Raw genomic sequence first — 13,965 nt, 5'->3', positions numbered from 1 at the left:
GAGATGTAACCATGTACAAGAGTTGTATCTCCCTCCTTCTGCCGCTGTTTCTCTCTCTTTTTTATGAGTGCACATATTCATACACATGTGCATACGACTGCCGAAAAAAGTGTTGGGAATAGCCTTACTGGCCCAGCCAACATGCTGTCAGCACCATTTGAAGCCAAACTTGCTTAGATTTTTTTTGGCTGTGGAGATTCCTGAAATATAGAAGAAAGCAAAACTAAAAATGTATTTTAACCAAGCGAGGATGCATTCTTTCATTGCAGCCATCCCATGAGGTTTGGCCAGTCCATCAGCATAGGTTTATAAGAGGGATTCCTGAAAGCGGCTGCCAAGAGAGCGGCTTTGGACTGTCAAGCAAGATCTGGATAAAGCTGCTGTGATATGTCAGCTGCACATTCTGACGGGCACTGATATTGTGGGGGGATTGTAGGGTCTGATACCGACACCTTACCGCCGCCTTGCACTGACTCTAAATGTTCACTTCTCAGGCTAAATTCCTGTACCTTGGGGAGCCTGTGATCCCTTCAGGATGTACTGACATAACTTCCAGTTGTGTTGATGATGAAGATCCTGCATCCTTTGAATTTTGTGAGTGTTTGAATGTAAAATACACCTGGTTTTGCTTTCTAACTGGAGTTTGACTGCTTAGGAACAAGGAGTAACCAAAATGCATTGTGCATAAAAAGACCTCCCTACTCCCCAAAACCCCCCACAAACAAAACCCCCTTATTCAACACTGCTTTTGAATTTCTTCCTGCCCTTATAACCTCCTTTTGATTTCCAATCCAGGTCTGTCAAAAGACTTGGATTCCAATCAAGGCAGTTCACAGAGCATTAATACTCAGATAAATAAATGCAACAGGCAATCAAGCTGCTCTGAGCTAATGGCAGGACACTTGAAAGTGCCCTATTTCAGATAATGGTGTCAGTTTCAGAAAGGCATGCAAACTGGTTTAATCAAATGTTACATTTTATTAAATTCCTGACCATTGGGAAGGAGATTGCGTAGGAGAATTTAAAAGATTGGGAGTTTCTGGCTTTATTTCTGCACTGCTGATAAGCAGTAATTTTTTCAGAAGGGGAAGAAGTAATCCTCTGCAATAAAACCATTTTCATAATACCATGGGAATGAGTTATTGCTTGAGGTAAGGCACAGTTTCTAATGGCTGCCTAAGCTTTCATCTCCATCTTTCATGGGCTAGTCAGACATTTTTATAGTGCTGACACAAAAAGAGAGCATTTATGTTGCTTCCATTCTCCATCTGTCAACAGTTAGGTTAAAGTGCCACTACAGGAATACTTTTGATCTGATTTCCATTCCAACGCGGTTCATCAATATACAGTATTTGAGCCATGCCAACTCTCAGGGTCCTAATCACGTATTTTTTTATGCACCATTAATGGTTAGCAAATAGGAAACAAAAGTCTGTCTTTTTAATGTGAAGAGGGTGGTACATTTTTTTTTTATTCTGAATTTCTCTGATGTACCTTCTTTACAGTTTTCTAAACTATCATGAGTTGGTTTTGAGTGAATAGTTTGAAAAACCAAAACATGTTAGGCCAGAGAGGAAGAAGATTATAATTTTGTTTGAACGAGATACGATACATCCATGAACACTAGTAATTGATTCAAATTTGTGCATCAAGTAGGACCAAAAGGTAAAGAGGGAAGTATTGGTATAAACCTTGTTTTACTTACAGTTCCTTTCAGCTGATGAACCTGGTTTTATTAGTGGCATAGACCACAAGAAGGTTATTGTATGAACGTATTTGCAGACCTCTGTGAAAAAACTTACTGCTTTATTCTGTACTTAGTGCGGTTGTAAGACTGGACAGGGTAGATGTGTTTGCAGGAAGCTAGAACAGACTATAAGGTGCACAGATTTCCAGTGGAAACTCTTGTTTTGTTAATATTTGGAAAAAGGTAGGCATAACAGAAAATAAAACTACAAGGGCAAGAAATGTTACCTTTATTTTTAAGGGATTTTTTTTGGGCTTATTTCTAGGATTATTCTTGTGAATTCCTGTGGTTTTTTCCCTGATTGGTCCTTACCTTTCTTGTAGAGTAGAACCCAAACCCAGCTTCTTTCACTGTTGGTGAGTAGTAGAACAGAAACATTACTCCAGACCACTTCAGTGTATCCTGCTACGCAAGTCAGTATGTGGCAAAAATATCTTCTCTGTGCTAGAAAGAGGTGGATGGGGGATGACAAACTTATTTTAAATTAAAAAAAAAAAAAAAAAAGAAAAAAACCCAGAAAAGTTAAACTCTGAAGAGGGAGAAAACAATCTGTTTTTAAGGGAATTTTCTTCCAAGTACCCCTGTCCCTCGGGTATGCAGTATTCACTTAGTGTAAATTTCTTTCAGCTTTCTCTCAGATTTTGAGTGCTTCATTTTTCTCTAGCTAATATAGTGCAGTTCATATACTGTATTTTATGGGTGACTGGCTTCCAGAGGAGGGTAGGTGTGAAAGACCAGGCAACCATGAAACCGAGTTATGTGGAGTAATCAGTACAGAGCAGGAGTGTTTAGTCCCCTTCCTGTCACAGTCAGATGAGGCTTTCACACTATGGGAGTGATCGTAAAGATCCAAAGGAGATATTACTTGATTTTGTTTCTAGTTGTTTTCAGTTCATTGGCTGAGATTCCTGGCTTCTGGAAACTTTCTGTTATGTTTCCGAGCAATCCTGAGGATGCTGTTGGCCACTGGAGTGGGTATTGTAACACTCTCACTCTGCGCCTGGCTGAAGCTGCATGATTAGCTTGTTAGCCGTGGTCTTGTGGTCCATGTGTGTACAGATGTAAAGTACTGTATCTTGGCTTCACATAAACAAAAGGCTTTTTTGTCTCAACAAAGTGTGTTGTGTTGTATTTCTTGCTGTCAGAGTCTGTGTGTTTGTATAATTAGGACTGTCCAGCTGGTGCATGTGATTGTTTTTCTGAGCTCTTACACGGTTGAGATCTAGGCCTGAATTTTCACAGACTTAAAAGATCAAATCCGAAAGTCCTTGGACTGTTTTTTTATGTCCAATGCTTTAACTGCCTTTGTACTGTGTTAAACTTATGAAAAGGTTTAAAATGTGCATTTATTTGGGAGGTTAAGATGTTTGTTGCATGTTTTTGCAGGTCTGATCCTACAACTTTCTTTCATGCAGCTGGGAGCCTTCTTGTTCTCCCAGCTAATCTTTCATTGTTCCCACTGAGCAGGGACCTGAGTGCTATTAGAAACAGGGACAAAAATAAGAATTTTATGCCTGTTTTATTCATATCTACAGCTTTCTCTCTGAGTTGTGCTTCTTCAGTCCTCTTCTCGTATTGTTGTCCACCCTCTGTTACCTCCCACAATGATGATTAATGGAATGCTCTACACTTCTTTTGAACTCTTGGTTTTTCCTCTTAGTTCCTGATTATTTTAATTCTGCCAGACCCTTTTTCATATCCCTTCCTCGTCTGCCACTAATTTACAGTATATCATTTCTCCTACTCCGACCCCTCATTTCCATTCCTGTAACGTTCCATGTTCTTTCTCAGAGCCTGGGCTGAGCACACAGACCAGTTAAAATGAAAATATACTTTCCAGATTTTAGTAGCCTAATTATTTTATTTTAAATGAAGCTGAGACATCAATCAGACTGTTCTCTAAATCCCAGTCACATCAGCAGCTAAATGAAAATATCAGTTATTCTCTCCCATTCCCAGCCTACTTGCCTTTAAATGGTATTATTACAGCAAATATTAGGAGTTTAGACATGTCCATAGTCTTTTGTTGAAAAGCTCTTGCAAACAAGGCAAGGGAGATGCATCTGAAATCCTAATATCTCGTGAAATAATATTAACAATAGGTCTGGCACATGTGAGCGTTCAGACAGGAGACTGTCAGATCCCATGAGGTTGAAAGTGAGAAATATTTGAAAGACAAAGAGCAAATCATAGAAATGGCAAGTTGAGAAAAAGGAGTTTTTCAGGCTGAGCGGTGCAGGCTCCTGGGGCCGGTTCTCAGCTCTGACACCAGCTTGCTTCTTGGCTCCAGCCAGGGATTTCTGAAGAGCCTCACAGGACTTGAGCGTGTCCAGTAATCGGATCCTGTCCTCTCCGACAGCCTCAGCTTTTTGCAAAGTCGTGAGTGCCCAGAACTGCTGCGGACTTTAATTAGAGCTGTAGATGCTCAACTCTGCTGAAAACCGGATCCAAAGCGCCTCAGGTTGCTTACTCAAAAAAATGTGCGGCCACATTGGAAGTGCTTGCCTTTCGGGCCTTCTTAGAAGTCGTCCCCCCCTTCATTTTTCTTTCCTGTTAATCAGGAGAGATACTGCAGAAACTGAGAGTTATATAGGTGAAAAAACTGTGTTAAGGAGATGGATACTTACCATACAGTCTGCGTAGAGACTTCACCTGAGCTTTTGGAGGTCCTATGTTTTGACTCACTGCTGAAGCATATAATGGATATTCATACACCTTTTGATTTCAGACTTCTCATTTAAGGCAAATCAGTGGGTCCTCTGTGATCAGTGGAGAGGGATACTCTTCCAGAGGCTGATTTGGTGACTTTTAAGTTAGAGTCTTTATCTGAATCAGATTTTTCTGATGATTTTGACTGCTCCCAAACCCTTTTTCATATCCTTTCCTGCTCTGTCTGCAGTTTGCAGTATATTATTTCTCCTACTCTGACCTGTTTTCTCTGTAACTGTGAGCACAGAAGAAGTTGGGAACGCTAATGTAGGCACCTCAGTACTACCCTCTATGTAGTGAAAGACAGTTAAAACTAAATAGGTAAAATGACAGGGGAGGATGCTTGAGAGGATGAAGTAATTTGTGGTCAGTCAGTCACAGAGTTAGGGGTATAATTGTCTGCCCAGGTCTAGTCTAGTGCTTTTTTTTCCCAGTGGACTATGTTTTCTCTCCCTATAACTATATACCTTATTGACAGTGTGTACCAGTAGCCAGTCTTAGATTAGGCATCCATTTCTATTTTTTTCCTGAGCAAGTTAGGTTTTTTTAACTTATCATGGAAATGAACCAAAAAAGTCTGAAGTTTTTATTGCTTCTATCTCCCCTTTAATACATTATTATTTCTGTTTTTATTTCTCCCCTTTTTTCTTCCACTAAACTCCAAGGGGATGAAGACGCATGAGAGGCTATTTTAAGAGCTTTATCAAACTTCTGTCTAATAATAATGAAATTTGCAATGGGCTTCTAAAGGACACAGATCAGAACCACTTACCATAATGGCACTACAAAGTAATGAAGATTCAAGTGGTTCTTGTTAAATATGAAGCTATCAGAGAATTGGAACTCTTCTAATATCCTACTGCTAGAGAAAAGGCGGTCGTTGATGCTGGGAAAGGTTTACTTCTATTTTTTTGTTTCAAATCCAGGCAAAGCAGCTTGAAGTCTGTGTTGTTTAGATTTGTGGGACTCCAGGTGTGCATGCTGGGGGTCTCCCTCTCATTAAACCTTTAAATAAAGGTTCAAATAAATTTCCATTAAAATAAGTAGTAACCACATTTAATGACCAGTTTGTTTGAGTGTTAACAGCCTGTTAGCTAACAAACTGGTCATTAACTGGTGCTAACTTCTCCCCACGCGTTTAAATAATCCCTTAACATCAGCCCTGTTTGTATTAGGATACTCATGTAAAATCTCTGTCAGATGTGTTCTTTTCTCTCTCTCTCTCTCTTTTTTTTTTTTTTTTTTTTTTTTTTTTTTTTACCTGAGAATATCATTATTCAGTTTGGTCCTTTCTTTGATTGTTCCACTTTCCCCTACTAGTATTTTCTCTTTGTGCATTAAGATAGCAGTTTTATTTTCTTCTGTATTTTCCCCAGATTTATCTTAAAATCTCTGCTTGTTCAACGAATTAGGTGACAAACCCCTAGAGGTAAATTCAACTACGGAACATAAAACTCACAAATCAGTGGAGCTGTGGGCTACATCCTGATTATGTACAGAATTCAAATGAGCTTGGGGAACCCATTTGTGTGCTGTTAGAGGAAGCAGAAATCATGTCCCCAGTCTTGCAAAGATACCAATGCCTTTCTGCAAGTCCAACAGAATGACTTATGTATAAACTTGCATCACACTTGCAGAACTAGATTTTGTGTATTGTAGGCCTAGTTTGGCTATAGCATTTGTTTTATACCACAAGCTGTCTTGGCTTCATCCTGTGGAAGGAAAAAGAGAGTCAGTTCAGTTCTAGTAAAATCTTAAACTTTGGCCAACACTCAGATTAAAGTTGAAATTAGCCAATCTTGAGGTGATAAATTGTGGAAAAAACTAGAGAAGGGGAAAGACTATTTTAAAAGTATTTTCTGTGTTCATTTTCTCTGCCTGATTCCATATTAAAACTGGTAAGTAAGGGTGGGCAGCACCTCAGGAAGTTATCTGTGTGTCTCCTTACCTCAGAGCAGGATCAATGAAAATTGTGTCACACCTAGCCTGTCTGTCTCACTTCTTCTTGTAAGATCTCCAGGAGCAGCTGCCCTGCAGCTTTCTTGGGACTTCTGTTCTTGCACTTTGCTGTTCTTATTACTGTGAATGCCAGCCTGAAATTTTCTTACTGCAGTATAAGCCCACTGGTTGTTATCCTGCTCCACAGACATAGTGACGAATGATTCTTCCTTCTCTGCAGTAATGTACCATGGATTTGAAAATGTTATCACATCTCCCGAGTCTTCTGCTTTTTAGGCTAAATAATCCCAAATCTCTGCCTGCTTTCCAGTTGATCTACATGTTGCTTAAGAGACACAGCTCAAAACTGGACCCAGTATCCCCCTAAGATATAACCATGGCTATAACAGAAAGATTGCTTCAGATACCTTAGAAGTTGTATTTCTGTTTATTAATCCCAGTACAAAGTATTTTTTCCAGGAGCATTAGCATGTCCTGCTCAGGATCAGCTGCAGCCCTTTGATGCTTCTCCAAAGATGTGCTACCCAACTACCAAAAAGAGTGATCACCAAGCTCTTTATTTTTTGCAGTTCCTGCCTATCTCACACTTGTCCTATTGAATTTAATCTTCCCCCCCCCCCCCCCCCCCCCAACTTGCTATAAGGGGACCCATAGTAATGAAATTCCCACTGCAGCTTGGCAGATGCAAGAAGTCTAGGTTATTCAGATATGCATGCATAAATGTGTGTGCTTCCTATAACAAACAGTCTTTTAAGCAGTTTAGTGTCATTCATTGCAGTTTTTACAGCTTTGTTACTACCTCCTCAATAGCTAATAAAATAGACTGTAAAACTTCACATTCTATAGGCCAAAATAGAGGATACTTCTGTTGTTCTGTTTCATTATGAAAATAAGGTTTGTGATTGAGCTGTCCTTTCCATCTGTCTGTGTGCAAGTCCCTCTCTAATAACTTTTGAACCTGTTACCCCACTAATTTGACACAAGGGCGTAGGCCTCACAGGGACTGAGATTTCCAGGACTTTGGAGAAAACTTGTGAGTGGATGGAGGGAAGGGAATCAAACCCTCCTGCCCAAGGCGAAAGCAGCAGCCACATGGCATGTGCTGGTTCCTGCCTGTATGGCAGGCAGGATGCTTGGAAGGGACCATGGACTGGCACTGGGGGAGTGGAAGTCAGGGGCTATGTGGTGGCTGTGGGCCCTGGGGGTGGCTGCCAGGACTGTTGTCCATTGGAAACAAAGCAGCGGTCCTGCTGAAGGAGCTATTTGTTTTGTCAGAGGTTGATTTTGTGAAACAAAACTCAAATCCAGGGTTTTGTGTAACATTTTGGGGTTTGTTCAGGCATTGAAAGGACGTTTCAAGGCATTGGCGAGATAGTTGGATTTTGTGCCATCTTTACAAAGCAGATGTAGGCACTCATGTAGGTAGTCTGGTAACGGATAGAAATGGTTGATTAAAAATGACCATTTCTAAACTTACAGTCTGATTTTTATAGTAAAAACTCAAGTTCTGTCAGGTATCTCTGCACACTATCTGGGCCACAGAAGTAGAGGAGCGAGCAACTCCCTTGCATTGCTTTATTTCTTGTCAATTCTTGACCATGAGCCAACGTTAATACGTGCACATTTGAGGAACGTTATCTGTGTGTGCTTTACAATGGCCACATCCAGCAGTTGAAACAAATGCAGTTCGAGTCTCCTGATGTTAAGATGTCATCTGATTTTTCCATTTGCATCCTGTTATTCGCAATGGTAAGTGCACTGGAAGAAATTCAGCATTTGGATGATTTACTGCTGTACTTTAGTATTGGCAGTTCAGCTGTGTACCATCTAAAGCTCTTCTTCAGCAGCAGATTTCCGTTGTAAATAAACTGTCCAGCTTAACTGAGATGTCTTGTGAAAATAAACACAGTGCTTAAAGGGCTTCATATGGTTTTTTACAAAGAAGCTACAGATTTGAAACCTGTGTCGCAGATTCTCAAATTCATCTTTAGATAGAGATGATGCGTTTCGGCCGTTGGATGATTGCAGGCCCTTTGGGTGCCTTAAAACCTCTCTTGTAAAAACATTCAAGGACACCGTGACTCTCCAGAACAGAGAGGCTGGAGTTTTGGCTTTAAATTTTGTGGACTTTCCATAAAGTAATAATTTCCAAACTGCTGCTTCTTCCAGGAGAGTTAGAAGTATAAGTTCTTGGGACAGATCAAAGGTCCGAGTCCAGCTGCTCCAAAGACCTTGCATATAAAGAAGTCATGTGTTACTCTTGTGCACTCGGACAGGTCAACTGGAGTTTTCAATTCAATGAATCTTTTAATCACCCTGTATCCCCCACCCCAATAATGTAAAATGGAGTGGCTTTAAAAAAAATAATCTCTGTTAAAAGCCTTGAGAAAAATCTTGAAAGACCCATCTGAAAATGGAAGATGTGGCATAACTGTGTCATTTGATAGATTAGTTTCTTCCCTTTTGGTTTGGGCAGTCATCTGGCTTTAAATTACGTAGAGAGGAATTATTTCTGTTGTACAGCTGCAAGCAGAGAGAATTTGCGGTCCCACTTCAGCAAGCTATGAGATTATAGTGGATTAAGAACCTGAACAGCCTCACTGGATCATGCTTGCATCTAGGTGCAAGCTGCCATGCCTTGCTGAATTGAGACCTAAGGAACATTTTTTTAAAGATACCTAGAGAGGTACCAAAGCAAATCGGGTGCAGAGGGGGCGAACATGGATGCCTAGTTCACAGTGTTGTGCTGCTTTCTGTGCTGTCTTACTCCAAGCAGAGAGTTACGGGTGTTGCTCACATATTCTGGGAAAAGGTGACTATGTCACTGGAAGAGGAATTACCATTACTAAAGACTCATCCTCTGTGGTTTTGTTGTTTCGGGTTGGCTTGTTTTGGGTTTTTTTTTCCTTTTTTTTTTTCCTTTCTTGATTGACAGTCCATCAGTGGATGATTTCTTCTTGCTGAACTGTAATGACAGTGACTTCTCTCATTTTACTTAGGGAATGGGGATGGGAAAAGCTGATTTATGACCCGTGTGCAACTTAGGTGAGGAGGAAAATGGAAAGAATTTCCTTCCTGTGTAGCCGGTGGGTAGTGGTGGGGTAACGGTAAGTGACATGCCTTTCCGCAGAGTTTCCACATTAGCAGTGGCTTGGATTGAGCAGATGTTTGGACTATTCTGGTCACTCTTCACCTTTGTCTGCAAGGTGCATCAATCACTGTAATTATAATGGGACATGGAGCCAGCAACTGAAGGAGAAAAATCAACCCAATCCTAGGAACAATCTTTCTTGATGAATTCTCCCCCCCTAAATCGAAACAATTTGCTGGGTAACCCAGCTGGGGTTCATATGCTTTTGATTACTGTGGGCTATTTAGCTTTACAAAATGACATGCTGCTTAATGGACTTTTAATGGTTATAGGTTTCTCTCTCTTTTTTTTTAATGAGCTTCACCAGTTTGTTACTAATGCCCTGTAGAAATCTGGCAAAGGGCCAGATTTTATGTTACAAATTTTCTGGTTTTCATGCGGCATAAGTGCAACCCATGCAGCCAGTGGGGATGGCTGTGTTACCAATCATACTGTAATGCCATTAAATAAAAAGGAAAAAAGAGCTAATTGAGTACCCTGCAGTCCTAATAATGGCATACGCAAAGATGATATAATTAACACTTTGCAGCTGAAGTCTTGCAAGAAGTCCAGTCTGTTGTTCCAATTTCTGAAAGATGGAGTTTCTTAAAGCTCACTGTTTTTCCCTTGGCTACTGCCAGGTTGACATGTCAAGTGAAGGTTACACCACTGTCAAGGCACAGATAAGGTGTTATCCTGCTCAACAAGGAAGCAGGAACTCTTACAACATTTTGCTAAATATAAGGGCCTATGTCTTCAGCAATGACTATACCTCATAGCTTTCTAATGGTCCTTCTTAAAGGGGCTTGTTTATCTTCAGAGAGTGAATACTCAGCACTTCAGAAAAGCATGGTGGTTTTTTTTTTGGTTGGTTGATTTTTTTTAAGTTGGAGGAGATTCACATTCTGCAGTCACTAATTGGTGCTGGGAACATGAGCTGATAGTACCAGAGGGTCTTGGTTGAAAGTCTGGGCATTGACTTTGATTTGTAGAAATTTACAGTGAAAGAGGATTTAATCATTTAATCTCTCTTACTGTTTTTATTTGGTGGTAACACAGATCTCTTCATGATTCCCTAATAGGGGTGATAGTTCTTAATGAACTTACAGTTCTGCCTGAACTCTGTTGAGCCTGGGCTGTCAAAACGGCTTGGGCACAAGGTCAGGTGCCAGTTTTAGTTGGGCCTTGGGCCAAGTTTTTGTACTGTGTACCCCATTGCATGGATGCGCCATAGTGTGGATAGGCCAAGCATGCGGTGGCTTTCCCAAACCCTCCATTGTGTCCCAGGTGGTGATGCAGTGGCTGAGGTTCAAGAGGGGCCTTGTTCACGCACCTTGCTAGGTCTGAGTGTGATGTGCCACAAGGCACTGTGGTAGTTTTCTGAAGCTAGCCTTGCTGTAATGTCGGCTTGCTGAAAGTGTGAAGAATCATACAAAGCTTTGACTCCTTCTGCTCCCAGATCTAAGGGGCTGTGGTACTCTTCTACTCGCAGTAAGTAGCTGGAAAATATTGGGCCACATCCCTAGTCACTGTAAACTCTCAGTGCTCCTGCAGAATTGGTGCAATTGTACAAGTTTCTACTGACAGTATCTGGGCTCTGGCTTCCTTCAGTAAATCGCAAGCTCGGGTACCAGCTGAAGTAGCACCAATGGGAAGAGTAGTGTTGTTTCGAGTCAGAATCCAACCTGCAGGGTATATGCTTGAAGAAGAAAAATTACTGTGTTGTCCTGAAGAGGTGTGGTTGTTTGTTTTGCTGAGAATAAGAAACTGCACTTTTCTTAATTAGGAAGTGGATGCTCTTGCTCAGGAAATGGATGAGAATTTGGTAAACTGCCATCCCAGGACAAATACAAAGGAAGCTTAACAAATATTCAAGCGGTTCTTTGGAAAGGAATAGAAAGTCATAAAAGGATGGATTTCCAGCATTATGCTTTGAGCCCAGAACATATTTAAGTCAGATTCATGGCTTTTAGGACAGACAAAACTCAGCTGACCTCAACTGTGTTCCTGCTGGAGCCAGTTTTTCTCCTGGGCCTTACATTGGACTCAGGTCACATGTGAAGAGATTGTGCTGCTTGTGCAGCTGGAGCCTAGGCAGGATCTTCCAACCACGACTAACAAGAGTAGTGTCATGGTCTTTTTTTGGGCCCTCCCTCAGGACTCTGGTCTAGGATGCTCTTGGCAGAATGGCTTGAATCTTTATAGTTAGTTTATTTGTATGAAAATGCAAGTATATGAAATATAGTGGAATTCTGAAGTGCCAAAGGCACTCCAGCAAGGTGCGCTCAACTTTTGGTTACCAGAGGCAGTGGGCAGGAGAGAACTGGAATAGCCTACATAAAGAGAAACTATACACAGTTCAATATATATGTAACTTCAGCTGTCAGAACATACTTACAGCAATAATGTAACTGAGAAAAGGAATATCATTGAGACAAACTGCAGAGGTCCAGCATTATTGGCCTGAGCTGGTAAATCTGCATAACCTGGCTGTCAGTGAGCACAGAGTGCTTCCAGACTGATTTCAGCTCATGAGGAACCACCAACAGCATCTCTACTTTCATGGCCCCCTGTCTGGAGACTTCATCTGTGGATAACCGAGAGCTGATTGTACGAATGTTTCTTCCTTACATAGTTACAGTTTATTTTCAGTTCACATTGTGAAAAACGGAGAAAAAAAAAATCCTATCAAAAAGCAAGTTGATAAAATACCAGTTGAGTCTGTTTATTGAATGATTGTAGTTGATGCAAATATTTTATTCCCTATTTTCTTTTGCTCTGACATTGTAGATAAAACCAGGACAAATAATAATATTCTTAGGAATAACAAACTCAAATAAATAATCTACAAATACTTATCTGAATTTTAAAATTACATTAGTTTATGTCCCTTTTATATTCACTTCAGAAGAATATTCCTACCAGGAGATGAATTTGGCCAAATATTCCCAGAAACAGAAAATTTAAATGAAGATCAGAAGTTATTCAAAGGGAGGAAATTTCAAATCCTTAATATGACTGTCTGCATCCAGTCAAAATTGGTCAGACTTCCAACGTCAAACATGTGCAAAGATGCACTACTAACCAGCTGCAGTCAGGGATCTTGACGGAAACTGTTTGAATTACCAGGATATAAATAATAGTAATGTTGAGTGATGTCTATGTAGTCCATCTGTGGACAAATAAAAAAGACCAAGCATAATTTATGGAGCAAAACTTAATTACAGGTTGAATCCTATTTAAGGACAAATGGTGAATAGTCTCAGTGAATGTAGCAGCAGTGCTTTAAAACTTTACTACTAAGGATATCCCCTGCATTGGATGTCCCCATCCTTTTCTGAGTGATCAAACAGGGTGCTTAATGCTACTTCAGTGACCCCAGCTTGCAGCCTTGTGCCATGGCACAAACCTGTCATCCTTGAGGGTTTTTGAGATGGTGTGCCCAGCTGCGGCGGGTAGCAGCTGAGACCCCGAGACACGTCCAGGGCTACTGTCTTGGCAGTGCAGGTGCCTGCCCCTGACCTGGGGCTGGGGCAGGAGCGCCTGATGCTGCTGCGTCTACGTCTGCCAAAGCCTGGCTACCTGAGTGATGTCACACAAGCATGTCATGCGTGGTAAACAGCAGAAATAGTGATGATCGTGTGTGGTCACTGATGTGATATGCTAATTGCTGTGATATATGGCTCAGGTACAGAAGTAAGAAAGCCCACTAAGTGCAAAAGTTTCAAACACAGCACAGGTGTTTGTACTGTGCTGTTTGGAGGCACTGCTGTCTGCTTTTTGTCATCTGCGTGCAGCTCAAACTGTGCACCCCTCCAGCAGCCCCAGGACTGAAGCATGTCTAAATGGATGTTCTTTTTTTCCTTCCCTTTCTTTTCTCTAGACTATCCTTTAAGGTTTTACATAATTTACATAGAAATAATTTGTTCCAGATTTTAATAATTTCCTGTGTAAGTAGGAAGACCATGGGGCTTTTCTGTTGTATGCTGAATATATCTGCAAATATATCTCGATTGTGTATGCTGTCTGAGCTGAATCTGACCTGTTCAGGCTGGGATTTCTCAAAAGCACCCACATTTCTTAGTACAAGGAGTATATCAACTTGATAGTATTTGTTTTAAAAAAAAATTTAATAGCTTTGAAAACTACCATCATATTCTCAGGGGATCCTAGTGTAGGAGGAGTACAATTGTACAATAATATTTCTTAAGTAGTTGGGGAACTCTTGTAATTAAACTCATTTGTGTTTTATTTATTAATGAATACTTTTAGCTCATCTGAGGTCCACTGAAACTAATAGAAATATTTCTATTAAATGGCAATTGATTTTGGGTCCAGCTCTAACTGGAATTATCCCAGCTCTTCCAAACAGTCTACCCAATGTTAGTGTCATGGCATTTCTGAATAATCATTCACATAT

The 13,965-nt window shown here is 40.6% G+C and overlaps 1 long non-coding RNA gene across 1 annotated transcript in view; it reads left to right on the top strand.

The window, feature by feature from the left end:
* The first annotated feature begins 469 nt into the window (after positions 1-469).
* Positions 470-13,965, top strand: part of LOC142601169 (uncharacterized) — a 110,656-nt gene continuing 97,160 nt past the window's right edge. Inside the window, exon 1 of the long non-coding RNA XR_012834802.1 lies at positions 470-594. This is a non-coding gene — a long non-coding RNA (uncharacterized LOC142601169). The remainder of the gene's footprint in view (positions 595-13,965) is intronic.

This window comes from Balearica regulorum, chromosome 3 (genome assembly GCF_011004875.1).
Source record: "Balearica regulorum gibbericeps isolate bBalReg1 chromosome 3, bBalReg1.pri, whole genome shotgun sequence".
NCBI lineage: Eukaryota > Metazoa > Chordata > Aves > Gruiformes > Gruidae > Balearica > Balearica regulorum.
This window is presented reverse-complemented; position numbering and strand designations above follow the sequence as displayed.